At 40.7% G+C, this 16,917-nt stretch overlaps 1 protein-coding gene and 1 non-coding gene across 8 annotated transcripts in view; one reads left to right on the top strand and one right to left on the bottom strand.

Annotated features, from left to right (window-relative positions):
• The window catches only part of Nmt2 (N-myristoyltransferase 2), a 47,090-nt gene that overhangs the window by 7,083 nt on the left and 23,090 nt on the right, over positions 1 to 16,917 (top strand). The window lies entirely within an intron of this gene.
• Positions 4,086 to 4,226, bottom strand: LOC120098027 (U4 spliceosomal RNA). Its single transcript, XR_005495960.1, has one exon. It is a non-coding gene; the product is annotated as a U4 spliceosomal RNA (small nuclear RNA).

Genomic DNA, 16,917 nt, shown 5'->3' with positions numbered 1-16,917 from the left:
CCATTAAGGAGTGTTTTCTCCATTTGTAAACTACATTCTAGAGGATCCCTTAGCTTCATCCTATGAAAATTAGCTTTTTAATCGCCACGGCAAATATGTGGGAGAAACAGTTTTAGAGAATGGAAGATTGATTTTGACTCAATTTCCCTGCTTTCTGGCTGAGGTCTGTTAGTTCAGTTTTGGGACTGTGGTAGTTCAGAAGCCCATCGTAGAGTGACTTGATCACCTTGTGGCAATCAGGAATTGGTGGGGGTGGGGTGGTACAGGAATATACTTTCCTGGTAGAGGAGTTGCCCACTCTGTTTAATCCCTGATACCACAAAAACTTTAAGTGTGGTGGCACACGCCTGTAATCCTTGCCTTTGGAAGCTGAGGAAAACCTTGAGTTAAGTCATAGCCAGACATTGTCTCCACAAAAAAAAAAAAAAAGCTTGAGACAACATAATTGAAGGTTTTATATTGATTTAGAGTTATTGTTATCATTGTTATAATTAAACCTCTATACTGATTTCCTTACTGGTTAGACTAGTTTACATTTCGGCCAGTAACATACAACGGCTGCCTTTCCCCCACCATCCTAGCTACCATTTGTTGTGTCTGCTTAACTTAATGATAATCTCTCAGACTGGGGAACGAGATGGAATTTCAATGTTTGAATTTTTGTTTCCTAATGGCCAAGAATGCTGAACTGTATTATTTGAATATTTATTAGCTGTTTGTATTTTCATTTCTTGACAGCTGCCTGTTCATTTTCTTTGACCCTTTACTGACAGGATTGTTTGGTTCCTTGGTGGTCTTTATGGAGTCTAGATACTTCTCACAAATGTATAGCTAGCAGAGAGTTTTCTCCCACCATAAGCTGTCGTTTCACTTGTGCAGAAGCCTTTTAATTCTATCAGCCCCACTTGCCAACTCTTGCTAACATGTCTGTTAGCTCTGGAAAGTATCTTTGCTGTATCTTTAAGTGCTTTCCTTGTGCTTGCCTGAAGCAATTTCAAAGTTTCAGGCTCATATTTAGATTCGCATTGATCTTGTTTTCCTAAAGTGAGAGGCGCGCATCTAGTTTTGTTCCTTTCCATGTGGATATCCAGTTTTGCTAGCACCATTTGTTGACGAGGCTGGCTTTTCTTCAAAATAGGCTTTTGGCCTCTTTGTTAAAAGTCAGGTGGCTGTCACTGTGGGGTTTATTCCGTACCCCTATCCACTCCACTGATCTACAAGTCGGGTTTTGTGCCAGTACCATTCTGTTTTGTTATGGCCTGTAGTGCATTGTGAAAGGAGGTGCCTCCAGCATTGTTCCTTTCGCTCAGACTTTCATTGACTCTTCAGTATTTTTTGTGCCTCCATGTGGATTTTTGGATTTTTGGTTTTTTTTTTTCTATGAAAAATATTGGAATTTTGACAGTAATTGCATTTAGCCTATAGATCACTCTTGGAAATACTCGTTAAGAATTTTTAGAAAAACAAAAAGAACCAATATGTCACAAAAAGCAACCCTTAGATGCTCTTTTGATGTTTGTGTTGTGTTGTTTTTGAGACAGTCTCAATCTCAATTCAGGCCAGTCTAACCTGAACTCGCTGTGTGGCCTGGACTGCACTCCCTTTCTCTGTCTTTCCTCTGCTAGGATCACAGGTATGAGAACTAAGAAACAAAAATAATAAAACCCTTCCTGCACTACCATCAACTAAGGGAAAAGATGTGAAGAAAATGCAGTTTGTTTATCTATCTATCTATCTATCTATCTATCTATCTATCTATCTATCGTTGGAATTGACTCTGACCGCTTCCTTTAGTCGGCTGCATAGAATCAAAAAGAAAATGAAGAAACTTACAATAATTGAATTCTCATCATACAAAATTAAAAGGATAACTCAAAGCTGCTCTTTCTGAAACTTTTTTTTTTTGGTTCTTTTTTTTTTTTTTTTTTTTTTTTTCCCCCAGAGCTGGGGACCGAACCCAGGGCCTTGCACTTCCTAGGCAAGCACTCTATCACTGAGCTAAATCCCCAACCCCTCTTTCTGAAATTTGATCTGCTGTCAATTATATAAATCTATATTTTTTTTAAAATATTTTATTTTACTGTATATGAGTACAATGTAGCTGTCTTCAGACACACCAGAAGAGGGCATCAGATCTTATTACGGATGGTTGTGAGCCACCTTGTGGTTGCTGGGATTTGAACTCAGGACCTCAGGAAGAGCAGTCGGTGCTCTAACCACTGAGCCATCTCTCCAGCCCCCCAATTATATAAATCTAAATGGAAAGATGTTTTAACAGCCCTAGGGCTTCCCCTCATTCAAGAAATACTTAAAATACTTAAATCAGTGATCAGATACCAATTGAGACTCACCTCGGAGATGGTGACATCACCTTTGGCCCAGACTTTCCCCAGAGACTGGCTGAAATCCAGAGTTTCTAAGGACAAAATACACACTCTGTCATCTTTGTTACTCACCACCACTTAGCAGGGTAAAGCTCAAAACATTCAAAAAAGAGGACCAATGGTTTGTCATCATTCCAGTTGAAAATAGTTTTATCACTTTTACTGTTTCTATGAGTGAAACGTGCAGAATAAAGTATAGATAGATCGAAATTCCTTGGCTATTCTGTTTCTTTATATCCTAGCTTAATTAACAGTGTAACTGATTCACAGTTTAGTATGTGCCCAATCAGCATAAATAGAATTATATTTCATGGTTCATTGGCAGCCGTGTGTTTTCACCATGACCATTGGCTAGCCCCTAGGCAATGTTCACATGGAGCTGTTGGGCTCTTGAGTGTGGCTAGAGTCATTGAGGAACTACAATTTCAATTTAATTTTATTTAAATTAACTCACTAAAAAAGCCTTTCACAGATGGTAACTGTCATTCTAAACAACTCAGATAATATGTGCCTTTGAATTTTCTGTTTCTATATACATAGGTTGCCAGACTTTTGCTACTCTTGTGGGTTCTTTCTTCCACCCTTATCATCTGCCCTTAGTCCACCGGTTCAACAGCCTAGCTAGCACTAGGTAGGAGAGAAAGAGATCCCTGAATCTAATTTTGTTGTTGTTGTCGTTGTTTCTTTTTTGACCAGGACTACTTTCAAACAGCAGCCAACCTTTCCAAATGACCCACAATGACCAACCCATCTCTTGGGACCCTGGCATTTACATATCCTCTGAAAAGTTCCCAGAGTTTCAAACGTTACACATTCACAGAAGCTGTCTGCAGCTGGCAAAACACTGTCTCTGCTAGAGCACGGGGCAAATCATAGTCACTTGCTAGGGATAAAATGAAGCAGCCCTGTATCCCACACCTGGGATTAAAAGGAAAACCTATTCTTTTTTTTTTTTTTTCAAATAAACCAAAATTCTCACAGCATACTTAAACATTTATTTTCCTGTCTTTTGTAGAATACAGGGCTTCCATTTTTTTTCCTTCTTCGAGGAATTGCCTTTAAATTTTGAACAAGCATATTTTAAACAAATTTCTCTATCAGTGCCAAATTTTTCACCACTGCCTGCTAAGCATAGTGACACATGCCTGCAATCTCACCACTTGGTAAATGGAGGCAGAAGGATGGGGAATTAAAGACCACCCTTTCCAATGAAGGTTGAAGGTCAGCCTGAGCTCCACGAAACCTTGCTTAGAAAAACAAAAACAAAATAATTACCACTGTCCAAAACGTTCTACAATTTCACAAGACAAAAAAAAAAGTGTAGGCTTTGAAATAGCTGGGGTCTTATAAGTTTCATTTGCTTTCAGTTTTGCTCTGTATCCCTAAAAACGTTTATCTGAACACCGTGTTTGACATCTATGCTCTCAGGAACATCCCACTTACTGCCTTTGTCTCCTGGTGTGTTTTAGAAAATAGATCCTTTCTTTTTTCTCTTCAGTTATCCCCTCCCCCCAACAAGAAGAGAAGCCTTGGGGGGAAGCCTCTTATTTTTTTTCTCTAAAAAGCAAGTTTATTAGAAGGAAAAGGAAGAGTGGAGAAAGTAAGCATAGGCTTGAGAACTTGTAAACACCAACTAGACAATAAGGAAAGGTTAGCCATTAAAAGGCAAAGATAGTTTTCTTTTGAACCATGGCTATTCAGTCTCCTTAGAGACTGTCATAAATTGCCAATGCCGACTATATGGCAAGTCCTCATGGCAGGGTTTTGGAAAAAGTTTTCAATTAGCAATAATCGCACCTCAGGTAAACCTCATTGGCTACAATACGGCCACTGGGCAAAGTTTTCAATTACTTTCTTATTTCATATTTTTTATAGTGTGTGAATGATATCATTTTCTAGTTTCTTGAATATCTGATGAGTCTTGCCCTCAAACATAACTATAATTTTTTTACATTTATTTATGCGTGCGTGGTGGGGGAAGAAAGTGCTATGATGCTCACGTGGAGGTCAGAGAACTATTTTCAGATTTTACCTCCTTCTACCATGGAGGACTCCTGGGATTGAACTCAGCTTGTCACGCTTGGCAGCAAGCACCCTTAGCCCACTGAGCCATCTTGCTAGCACCATCACCTGTAATTGAGATGTACATGTGATTGGACTACAGTTGATCTCCTTGAAACTCTAAAGCACCTTTTTTTTGTTTTTGTTTTTGTTTTTGTTTTTTTTGTTTTGTTTTTTTTTCTTTTTTTCAGAGCTGGGGATCAAACCCAGGGCCTTGCACTTGCTAGAAAGCGCTCTACCACTGAGCTAAATCCCCAACGCCCAAAGCACCATTTTTAGCTTCCTCTATTCGGTGGTGTAGATGTTTTGTGTGCCATCTCCTTTTAATTTTGTGGAACCCCTATTATCATTCTTTCTTTAACTTGTTTTTAGCCTGGAACCTTGTAGGATCTTTTCCTTATACTATAGCTGAAAGGTTTGCATAGTCTGTCAAGTCTCAAGTCTGTCCAGGCTGCTACCATCGTTCCCTCTGATAGGATCCTAGTGATTTCAGTATAATCAGCGTAAAACTCTATGTAAAACTGTTCTTTTCATTTTTCCCATCAAGGATACCCTAATATTGGTTCCTGTGCACAGCATTACTGAAGGTCTTATGCACAACTCTCAGATTCACTGCCGGATATTATTGCTAAGCCAAAGGAATTTCTCTGTGTCTGTGACTCCCCGTAAGCCTTCATTACAGCTCCTCTCCACATTGTCTCCTTTGGAGAATGAACTCCTGTGTTTGTTTACTTCTCCAGGTTCAGTCATTGCAAATTTATGTGTTTCGTGAAGATTTCCATGATCATGGTGACCTCAGGTGATGATCCCTGTCAAGGCCTTGGAGCCCTTACAGGATTTGGCCTTCCTACGTTACCTGTCCAGCATTCTCTTCCTTGCTGGCATCTCCCCAGTAGTCTCCACAGCCAGACCCTTGTTTTACTGCCAAGGTAGTCATAGCTCCTAAAGATCTGTGACTTGTCTAGGGTCACAGAGCTGCTAAGTAAGGAACATAGTTCTTTTACTATGTGTCTAAAACACATATATAAACTAACTGAAGTAAGAGAGAATTTTATTTAAACAGCAATGTGTGATCTGAGAGTAGGGCTAGTCTTGATTAGAATCGAGGACCTGAGGTCTATTGTTTTTCTTCTCTTCTGCCTCCTCAATTAAGTCTACACTGTCCAAAGAGTGTTTCTTAGCTCAGATTCTCTAGAAAACCCTTAACTGGTTTCCGGGCAACAGGAAGGTTTATTCAGGCTCAGTTGGTCAGCTGTGGTGGAGAATGGGCAGATGATGGGAGAGGGGATTGTTGTGTGACATAGAATGGCTGTTCAGAAGCACCTTTGGTGAGATCTATGCATAGTATAATTGAAATCATGAACAAGCCGAGGCCCACGTGTTAAAGCACTGGTGACACTTGGGCCGATACTACTGGAAAGTTGTAGAAACTTTAGAAGCCTACAGGAAGACCTTTGGGTCTTGTAAAGAGGATTGGGCAACCAGGCTCCCCTCCTCGCTCCCTTTTGTTCCTTGGCTTGTGATCTAAGCAGTCTTGCTCACGTGCCTGTTATGTTAACCACAGGCTCAAAGCAGCTAGGTTACTTGGTCATGAGCTTCATTTCCAACAATATGAGCTAAAATAATCCTTTCCTCTTGAACAGCTAGTTTTATGAGGTGCTGTTGTTGTTGTTGTTGTTGTTGTTGTTGTTGTTGTTGTTGTTGCTGTTGTTGTTGTTGTTGTTGTTGTGGCAGTGAAAAGCTGACTGCTGTAGTAGTCAGAGGTAGTTTTTAGAGTGATAGGAGAAAGACTGACAACTAGCTGTGGACCAGTTTATGTCCTCCAAAATAAACTATGGAATCCTAAATCTCTGTTGCCATAGTGATGGTAAGGCTGGCCTTTGGATAGCAATTAAGCAATGAGGAGGGGAGCTTCCTCTGCAGGATTAATGATGAAGACAAAAAGAACTGTCTACTGGAACCTGACTATGCTGGTACCCTGGTCTGTCCTGATCATGGACTTCAGCTCCTAAAACTATGAGAAATAATATGCTGTTTAAGCAATGTACTGATAAGTCTTGATATATAGTAGCAGCCAAGGTGACTAAGAAACGCTAGATATGTACAAAACATGAACATACATCTGCCTGTGGAGTCATAGGCAGATTGTGAGCATGAAGATATAGCACTTTGCGTCTTTAAGTCTTAGACTATCTGGTACATCATATACATCAAAAGCTTAATAAAAATCTGTTGACTGGAGTTCAGTGGATTTATTAAAAAACAAATTTATGTGTGTGAAAGAGAATGAGTGGATGAATATGTGTGATGGGGGAGGAGAGGTCTATGTGCAATAGCTTGTGTACAGAAGTCAGTAGACACCTGTGTATTTATGTGAATTCTGAGGTTGCCAGGCTTCACTGGGAACCACCATTTCCCACAGCCTTCCCGTCTGTTATTAACCCCAAATGACGGATCTATTCGGTTTGGAAAATGTTTGCGTAGGTACATAATGGATATGGGCAGCTGTGCACGGGTAGCCTTCTAGAATTAGGGCTGATCAGTGCTTGCTGCTTGGTCCACAGATGGTGAGGCTTTAACCATATTTGGAAATAATGTGTTGTTATGACAGTTTATAAAGTCAGATCCAAGGTGCTCAGTACAGTGTCTACTATGCATTATGCTCTGTAAATTGTTAGCTAAGGTGACAGAAACAGGTGGCTGTTGTTGGTATAATGGTAGTGGAAAAATGGATGGTGGTAGTGGTAATAATTGCAGATAGTGATGTGGAGGTGTGATGCTGGGGGTTGTAATGATGATGTGGGTGGTGGTCATGTGCTATGATGGTAACAATAATTTTGGTTGTGGTAAAGATGTGTGATAGTGGTAATAGTGATAGTTACTACATTTTATCAAGTTACTTTAAAGTCAATGACAGTGGTAATGGTGATGATGTGGTGATAACAGTGCTGATGTGGTGCTGGTGATGGTCACAATGACAGTTGCCAGATTTTTCTTTTGTGGCTGTGCCAGTTTACATTTACCAAAGGTATGTGAGGGTTGTCTTTCGTGGCATACTTCAGATGTTCTTAGACTTAAAAATACTTGCCAGATCAGTGGACCAAGTAGAGCATGTTTTTTCAAGACTATTAGCTGCCAGGGCCTTTTCTTGGTGAAGTGCTTATTCATACCCTCAGCCCATGATTCTGTCAGACTTTTGTCTTTTTCTTAGTGATTTTTTAAATTGAGTTTTCATTCATCCAGAAAACACTTACTGAGACTCTTTTGTATGCTAGATACTATTTTAGGTGCTGGAAATAAAATGGAAACTGTGTTTAAGGGTTTTGTGTTCTGTGGAGGGCGGCCGCACACTTTGAGCCAGCACTGTGCTGCGTGAACAAGAGCAGGCCATCCCAGGGATAGCTAACCAGATGCCGAGTGGCTTCTGACCTGCAGCTGACTTAAGTTCTCTGCATAATTCACTTGTTCCTTAGGATTTTCCCAATACTGTTTATTGAAAATGTCGTTTTGCAGATGTATAAACTGAGGCACAGAGAAGTTAAATAATATAACCAATACAGTTGTAAGGTTAGGATTCAGGGTTCAAACCCAGTCCCAGATAATGCCTACAGTGTCTGCCAGAATATTATTTTGCCTTGTGTGTGAGGCTAGACAGAAGCTGTGGTGGGGAGAAAAAGAAGAGCTTCATACATATTCTGGCTACTAATACTTTTTCATGTGTGTTGTATTTTGCCTCATATATTTAAACCTTTTATTTGTAATAACTTTTCTATGAAATACTTAACTTTGATATTGCCAAAGTTACTACCTTTTCCCTTACAATTTGTAGTTTTAGGTGCCTGTTTTTGTTTTGTTTGTGTTTGAGACATACAACCCAGACTGGCCTTGAACTTGCTATGTAGCTGATGATGACCTTGACCTCCTGGTCCTCCTGCTTCTACACTAGTTAGGATTTAGTTGAGCCACTGTGATAGGCCCTAATACCTTATCCTAGGCTGGTGTTCAGAGGGCTCTTTTTCCTCTGTCATTTAAGGGCTGTGGATCCCCCCAGTGTGTGGCTCTGCCGTTTTCTGTTGTCTAATCCTACATCTACCTCTCCTAAGCCCTGGGAAAGGAAGACCATGCACATGGGAGGGTCGGCAGCAGTGGGAAGAGGCAGACATCATTTCCACTCATGTTCCTTTGACTAGAACTCAGTCAGTGGTCATATCTGGCTGCCAGGGACTGGGAACAAGCTGGACTCAGAGAGAAGCAGGGTGGGCTTTTGTGGGCGTTCTCCAGAACTCACGGAAACATTTCTGAAGCTCTGTCCTGAAGCTCTTCTAGTAAGTCCTGCCTGTAGATTTCACGGACTCTGACAGTCTGCTGTTGCAGCAAGTTCAGTATTTGACCTTTCCGTGGCAGAGATGGTGTGAACTGGCTCTAGTGGCCCGATTGAACAAGGTCCATAATCTCATCCCTGCCCCACATTTCCAGCTCAAAATAACAAAATTCACAAATTGTTTAGATCTCTCATGCATAAAATCTCGGGAGAAGGACATGGAACTCTTATAAAGTTGGATAGGATTTTATAAAGCGGCAACATGGTTTTCCTAGTTGAATTTCTGGATGTGGTGATCTGCCTCAAACAGAAGTCTGAATCAGAATTCACTGAATTCCACATGGAAGACTTTTCTAAAAAACTTTTCGACTCAGCATCCTGCCTCCTCAGGTTTGTGACAGCTCTTTCTACCATACATGTTCTTTCAGAGCCTGTGAATTTCTGTAGGAAGCATTCAGCTAAGCTGCTCTTAGGGTTCTGGGTTGGTTCTGGGCCTCTCTCATCCTGCCACCCCCGGCATAGGAGGTCACTAGTTAATAATTTTAAAACGTTTTATTGACATACAATTTATATGCTATATGATTTAGTGGCCTTTATAACATCCACAGAGTTGTATAGCCATCACCACAGTCTGTTTAGAGGGGATTATCATCATCCCAGAGTGAAACCCACATCCCTAAGCAGTCTGTTCCCTACGCGCTCTCTACTAGTCAGTCACTCTTCTCCTCATGACAAAATATGGAACGGAAGCAAGTCAAGACAGCGCTTCTTTTTACAGTGGGAATACAGTCTGTGGTAGTGAGGAAGGGAAGGCAGTAGGAGCAGGTGGAGGGTACTCAGTCTGCTTTGCCTCCAGTGTTCTTTCCTACCTCATATAGCCTCACTTGCATAGTCCTTCCCAGAAAGGCTCAGAAGCTTGTGTCTTTGATGCTCCTAGACTGTGTCAAGGTGACGGTCAGTAATAAACACCCTACCTTCCTTCTGCTCAGCTCCTAACAACCACAAATCTCTCTTGACTCTCTTTGGTCTGGTTGTTTGGATATTTTATACAAATTGAACCATATAATATGTAGGCTTTACAATACCTGCCTCTTTACACTGAATTTATCCTGCTTATATAGAAGTGAAACTTTAAAAAAAAATTGAATACTAGTCTTTATATGGATATTCCACATTTTCTGTATCCATCCATCAGTTGACAGGCATTTGGGTTGTTTCCATTTGAGAGCTGTTAGGAATAAGATTGCTATGAATGTTCACATGCTAATTTCTGTATAGATATGCTCTTATTTTTATTTGTTTAGAAACCTGAGAGTATAATTGCTGAATTACATTAGAAATTATTGTTCAATTCTGAGGAGAGGCTAGAGATGGCTCTGTGGTTAAGAGTGCCTGCTGCTGAGTGGCCACAGAAAAATCCAGGTGTACCAGGCATACATAGCTTTAACCACGGGTCCGTAGGGAGCAGAACAGGGATGATTGGGGCTTTGCTGGCTTATAGCTTAGAGTAGAAAATGTGTGTCCCAGGGATAGGGAGTGACCCTAGCCTGAGAGGAATGGGCAGAGAATGATAAAGAAGGACACTTGACACGCTCTTCTGGCCACTGCTTGTTTAGACAAGAGCACACAGTCATGAACATGTGGACGCACACTCAACACAGATAAATCGGTTCTGAGAAAGTTACAAATCCCAAAATAGCTTTATTGTTTTGAATTCTCTGCAGTTGGGTTTATCTTTGTATTTTATTAATTACTGTTATTGATGTACATGTGTGTGCCTGCCTGTCTTTAGGTACACTGCATTCATGGGGCCAGAAAGGGGTGTCATAATACCTGGAACTAGGCTTAGAGAAGGCCGTGAGCTGCTCAGTAAGGATGCTAGGACCCAAACCTGGGTCTTCCACAGGAGCTCTTCCGTACTGCTCTGTCTTCTACTTACCGGTACTGCAGTAGTCATATTTTGGGGAGCAAGCGAGCCTCAAATTTGAAATTTTTCTGCCTTGTCTCTGTATTTTTTTTTAATTGTGGTTGTCCTAGTATTATGAGGATGTACCATGGCATCTCTTACTTCCCCATCCTAGTTTCTTTAAGGCTTCTGAGAATGGAGAAGTAGCTTATCCTCACTAAAGGGTTGGAAAGGTTGGAATATTTGTGCAAATTTGGAAGAAAAGATAATGAATTTGGTGCCAGTTTTTGTAGTTCCTTGCCAATTTCTGGTTTTCAGATAAGCAAGAGAAGGGAAAATTTATAAACTAGGCATAATAAAAGTTGAGTATATATTCTTCATTATATAGTGTTCATGATACCAAATTTCAAAGTACAATTTTAAGCTGGGCATGGTAGCACATTCCTTTAGACCTCAGCACTCAGGATGAGTATGGTAACCAAGGCATATGTGTCTCTGTAAGTTTGAGGCCAGTTTGGTCTACTTCATGAGGTTCTGGCCAGCCAGTGCTATATAATGGAGACCTTGTCTTTTTAATAATAATAGTTATGATTATAGTTATTACTATTTCAGCAATATAGTTTATTAATATAGTAGTAGTAATTAACTCAGAATTTAATTAATAAAAATTTCATCTCATAGCTGTCCTGGTTTATGCTGTAGGTGGTATAATGTTATTTAAAGAATGTTGGTGAGATAGTCTGGTGCTTTTAATGATTCTGGATTTTATACTGAAGACAATTTCATGTGGTTCCAAGCCTGCACACCAGTCATAGCTGCTCGTCCACCATCCTGCTGTAAGAAATTGCTTTAGGAATCTGTTTGAACTGACTTTCTGGGATGTTGTGGTTGTTGTTTGTTGGTTTTGTTTGGGGATTATTTATTTATTTATTGGGGGAGGGGATATTGTTTGTTTGAAGTTTCTCTGTGTAGCCCTGGCTGTCCTGGAATTCATTGTGTAGACCAGACTAGCCTCAAACTCATAGATCCACCTGACTCTGCCTCCTGAGTGCTGGGATTAAAGGAGAGCTAGTGATTTCTAGAAAAGGGTTTTGGCAGGAGAGAGGTGCTGCCTTTTGACTTCAGCCTCTATGAACCCAACACAGTGCCTAACACGGTATAAGTAAATCTTGAGAGAACATTTGGACTAAGTTCAATAATCTTTACCATGAAGGTAGGGAAAATTGTTGCTTTTCAGAGGTGTTTTGCTTTCTGGCAATACACAACTGGAGCTACCTCAAAAGCCAGAATAATACACCAGTCACTCATTCAGAAGGTATTTATTATTACAGTATCTTTCAGTGAGAGGTACTAGAGACCTTTAGGGTGCCAGCGTGAACTGATTTTTGAATCAGATGCATTCGCACATGCATCTGCTCGTGACCACATCAGTACAGCATTTGTCACTTCATAAGGTGCCAGCTTGAACACATCTAGGAGGATGCTCCCAATCAGAATTCCCCAAACAAGGTACGTCCACCTATGTTTCTAGCTCCAGTGCCTGGCTGTGATACACTTGTCTCTGCCTAGTTGTCAGTCAGATATTTATGGGGCACCCTTAGTTGCCAGATGATGTTAAATATAAACATGGTGATTGTACAGTTGATTCTATCGATGAAAATAAACTGCTAATTTTGGGGTGGGAATGCATTGCTATTTTCGGGCCGCTGGGGTACCACTTGACAAGGTTTCTGATCTTCAGCAGTAAGCACCACTTTCTATGTTAGGGTTAGAAACAGGGAAATGTGAGTTTACAGCTGCCTGTGTTTTTGTATTTTAGACTTTTGGAAGAATAAATTATCCATTTTAAATGTAATACATGAAGAACTGATAAAGGAAGGAATCCCTCTATAACCTTGTTGTTGGGCATAAAGATCAGGGCTTTGTTTCAGGGCACGTGAAGAGGTGGACAACCCCACAGTTCTGTAGGTTAAGCCAGTGAAGGTGTACATCTCTCTGTCCTGTACAGAGGCAGAGCCTCTAATTCATCCAGACCCTGGCTCCAAGACAGGAAAAGTCATGAACAGCCATGAAAAGTCAGAACAGCCAAAAGACAGTGCATAGCTCTGTTGGCTAGGAAGGCACAAGCTGGAAAGCCAGCCTGGGATACATAGCAAATTTGAGGTCAGCCCCAACCTAGATACTGAGAGCTTATCTTTGAAACAAAAACAAAGCAGGAAGGTAGAGTACACTCAAGGCTCTGCCTAACGATCGAGCCCTGGCTTCATAGATGATGATGCCTTTATTGAGATGTGCTGAAAGGTAGTGCTGGGACTTGGTAGGAGGAAGATGGTTTTGTGGCTAATGCCTTGCTCTGGCCCCTTCCTGTGTCTCCTGGTGGACCATTATAGTGTCCCCCAGACATTTCCATCACCATGCTGTTCTGCAGACTGGCGTGGTGCCACCATAAGCACAATCAAATATTTACTCTTTTATGTTGACCCTTATGCTGTTTTTGTCACAGTACCACAAAAGTAACTACTATGGAGTCACAGTTGGAGTCACAACTTTGGGGCTCCCTGAGCTGGATTTATGTGATTCGCTTATGTGGCTGGTAATTGATGTTGGATCTGAGCCAGGAGCTCAGTTTCCATCTCAACCAGGAGGCCACATTGGCCTCATAAGACAGATTCTTTTTTTTTTTTTTTGGTTCTTTTTTTCGGAGCTGGGGACCGAACCCAGGGCCTTGCGCTTCCTAGGCAAGCGCTCTACCACTGAGCTAAATCCCCAACCCCCATAAGACAGATTCTTAAGGGAGCCAGGTTTATGAAAATGTTATAAGAAAAGTAGGGGAGCTTGACCTTTTATGACCTGGAAGTCACATAGTGTCACTTTCACTGTGGACAGTGTGTCAGAGCAAGTCAGAGGCCACCTAGATCCAAGGGAAGGAAGAATAGGCTCCAGTTCTCCATGAAGGATAATGTCAAAGAATTTGTGCACTTGCTCTAAATCTGTTCACAGCTGCGCAGCATGTAGGAACACATGGACCTCACTGTGGAGTTGTGCAAGGTGTGAATGAGTGTCTAGGTTCTTTGTCCCTCTGTTAATAGTCTTTGGATATTACAATTTGGTCCCTGACTAACGTTCTATTATATGAGGGCCTCTTGTGTTTATACCTTTTCCCTGCCTGGAGCACTAGACTTTAAACCTGTGGCTATGTGCATGTTAGATGGGTACTGTACATTGAGATACATTTTGTATTTTCTTATGATATGGGTTCTCACTGACTTGCCTCTGTTGGCCTTGAACTTAGGCTATGCTCAGGCAGGTCTCCAACTTGCCATCTTCTTGCCTCAGCTCCCTGTGTGTATTTTTGGAACGTTAAAGACTCAGTATTTCATACATGTACATTTGGTCCCAAATGGATTAGAAAGCAAACATCTCAAAAGCCATAGAAAAGACAGGGTGGAAACGTAGAATATTTGTGTCATCTTGACACAATATGTAAGCAAAATTTAAAAGCAATCACAGGGGAAAGCATTTATACTTTAGATTACATAATACTTTCTAAAAAGATACCATCAAGTGAAATTTTAAACAGACTGAGTAAAGTATTTATGATCTAAACAACTGACAGAAGCTAAATGATAAAAGTCTGGCTCTGGGCTTTTATGAGGCTTAAATAAGATTAAGTGCAGCTGGAGAGATAGACCAGTGGATAAGGCACTTGTCATAGAAATATAAGGATACTCTAGAACTTACATAAAAACCAAGCAGGCGTGGATATCAGCTGTAATTCCAGCACTCTGGAGGCAGACTGGGGGATGCCCTGAGTAAGCAGACTACCTAGACGAGGTAAAATGAGTGACTGCTAGGTTCAGGGAGAGCAAAGAGGAAAGCAATCAGGGAAGACATCCAGTATCAGCTTTGGCCTGACAAATGTGCACCTATGTACATGTATGCATGCATACACATGTGTACATACCACACACATATACTTGAGGGAAATGAGAACATGTGTTCAGAGTGCCAAATAAATGATAGATGTCAATGCTTTTTCATAAATAATACCTATAAATTATTGTTAGGGATGGCTAATAGAAAGGGGACATAGAGGGGTTGGGGATTTAGCTCAGTGGTAGAGCGCTTGCCTAGGAAGCGCAAGGCCCTGGGTTCAGTCCCCAGCTCCAAAAAAAAAAAAAAGAACAAAAAAAAGGGGGGGGGGAGACATAGAGGAACAATTCTTGAAACGACAAAGCCAATAGGAAAAATGTCTACCCAAGTCTTGATTAAATGTTTAAATAAATGAGTCTGTGGTGAATTTTCCTCAGCTCCATCTATAAGATTATTTCAGGTGAGGAAAAAAAATGATGCAAGTACATTACTGCTGACGGTGGAGGATATTGATAATCTCCTTCTCCTGCTGGTGAGAATGGAGATCAGTGCGTTATTTAGAGGAGAGTCCTCATTACTCACCCGTACTCTTTGGCCTAGCATTGCTACGTGCAGACAAGCCAGCCTGAGAGTAGGAAGATAGAGATGCTGAAACACTACTGCACCGACAGCCTTTCTTGTATAGCAGTGTTTCAGCAAAACTGCCTGGTCTCCATGGTAGAGGACCTGCAGCTGGTGAGCAGTGAGGCAGCTTAGAATCCTAGGAAACGCTGGCAGTAGAAGGATGGGATAGAGCAGGTTTGACAATTTTAAGTTTCCAACTGTGTTTTTGTTAGAAAATGTTATAAAAATGAAAATATATGATTGGTGAAAACACTTTGTAAGCAAATAACCAGAAGACCTATTGTCTTTGAGAGGCAGAATTATAAGGCCTTGAGTATACATTAATGAGATCTGAGTCTTGGTGGAGGATTGGAGTATATATGCTAATTAAGTGTAAATCAGGAAAGAAAATAAGCAAGGACAGATTGATTTACAACAGTGGAGCAGAGCCAGTTGTTTTCATTACTTTCTCTACATAAGCGAAAATGGAATGCTAATCTCTGATGTTAAATTTTAATTTACCTTCTAGAAAATTGTTGGCAGAGTAAACCTCAGTAAGTGAAAATTTTTAATCTTGTGTCCTTTTGTATTCTTTTTTGTTTTCCAGAATACAGCAGTGGAAAGGGTTCCAAATGAAAATAACTGGTTGGGGATTTAGCTCAGTGGTAGAGCACTTGCCTAGCAAGCGCAAGGCCCTGGGTTCGGTCCTCAGCTCCAGAAAAAAAAAAAAGAAGAGGAAGAAAGAAAAGAACTTACCCAATAACGTTTTTTATGCTTAGGATTTTTTTTAAATTGTTATATTTTACGTGTTTGCATGTGTGTATGTGTATGTCAGCACATACACCCATACATAATATACCTGTGGGTCAGGAAAGCTTGAGGGAATCAGTTCTGTCTTCTACCCTATGGGCCCCAAATCCCTAGGGTTTGAACTCAGTCAGTCAGGCTTATTGACATGCCGTTACCTTCTAAGACAACGAACCCTAGAGGATTTTATTGGTTGAGGTAAAGAATTGTAATCAAAAGAAATTTCCTTATGTGGGAAAAGTCTCTTTTGTTTTGATTGCTTCAGGATAAGTATTTTGATGGGCTAGTGACATAAATCACTAGCATGTAGAGTGCTTGTCTAGTATGTTCAAAGCCAAATAAATGAAAAAAGATGAATAGTGTCATCCCGAAGAGGCATGTATAATAGATACTTTTAATACAATAAGTCTTTTTTAAAATATATCTTAATGCCCATGAGTGGCATGTTTGTTTGTATGTATGTATGTATGTATGTATGTATGTATGTATGTATACCATATGCATGCCTGATGTCCTTACTAGCCAGAAGAGGATATTGGAGCCTCTGGAACTGCCGTTGCATTTAGTTCTGAGTGTCATGCAGATGATTGGAACCAAGCCCATTTTCTCTGCAGGAGCAGCCAGTGTGCTTGACCTCTGAACCATCTCTAGCCCTAGGTCTTTGTTTAGGGGCTGAGTAAAAAGTGGGTAGTTGTAGAGAAGGAGTAACTGAGTGTTCTTTGGCTTCAGTTATGAATGTGGCTTGTAGCTACAGTTTTTTATGCTTAGAAGACACCTGAGCAGCTTCCATAGGACAGAGCAAGAACCAGTGTTTGCTTGTGTATAACTTACTCTGACACTGTCATAGCCACACATCCTAACGTAGTTGTCCTGCACTGTGCAGGTCACATGTTTTTCTAAGTAATAGTTTTTTGCAACTCAATTTTATATAATGATGTTTTCCCTTTTGTTTCTTTTATCTT

The sequence above is a fragment of the Rattus norvegicus genome, chromosome 17 (assembly GCF_036323735.1).
Source record: "Rattus norvegicus strain BN/NHsdMcwi chromosome 17, GRCr8, whole genome shotgun sequence".
NCBI lineage: Eukaryota > Metazoa > Chordata > Mammalia > Rodentia > Muridae > Rattus > Rattus norvegicus.
The sequence above is the reverse complement of the archived record's forward strand: the minus strand, read 5'-3'. Positions and strand labels throughout refer to the sequence as shown.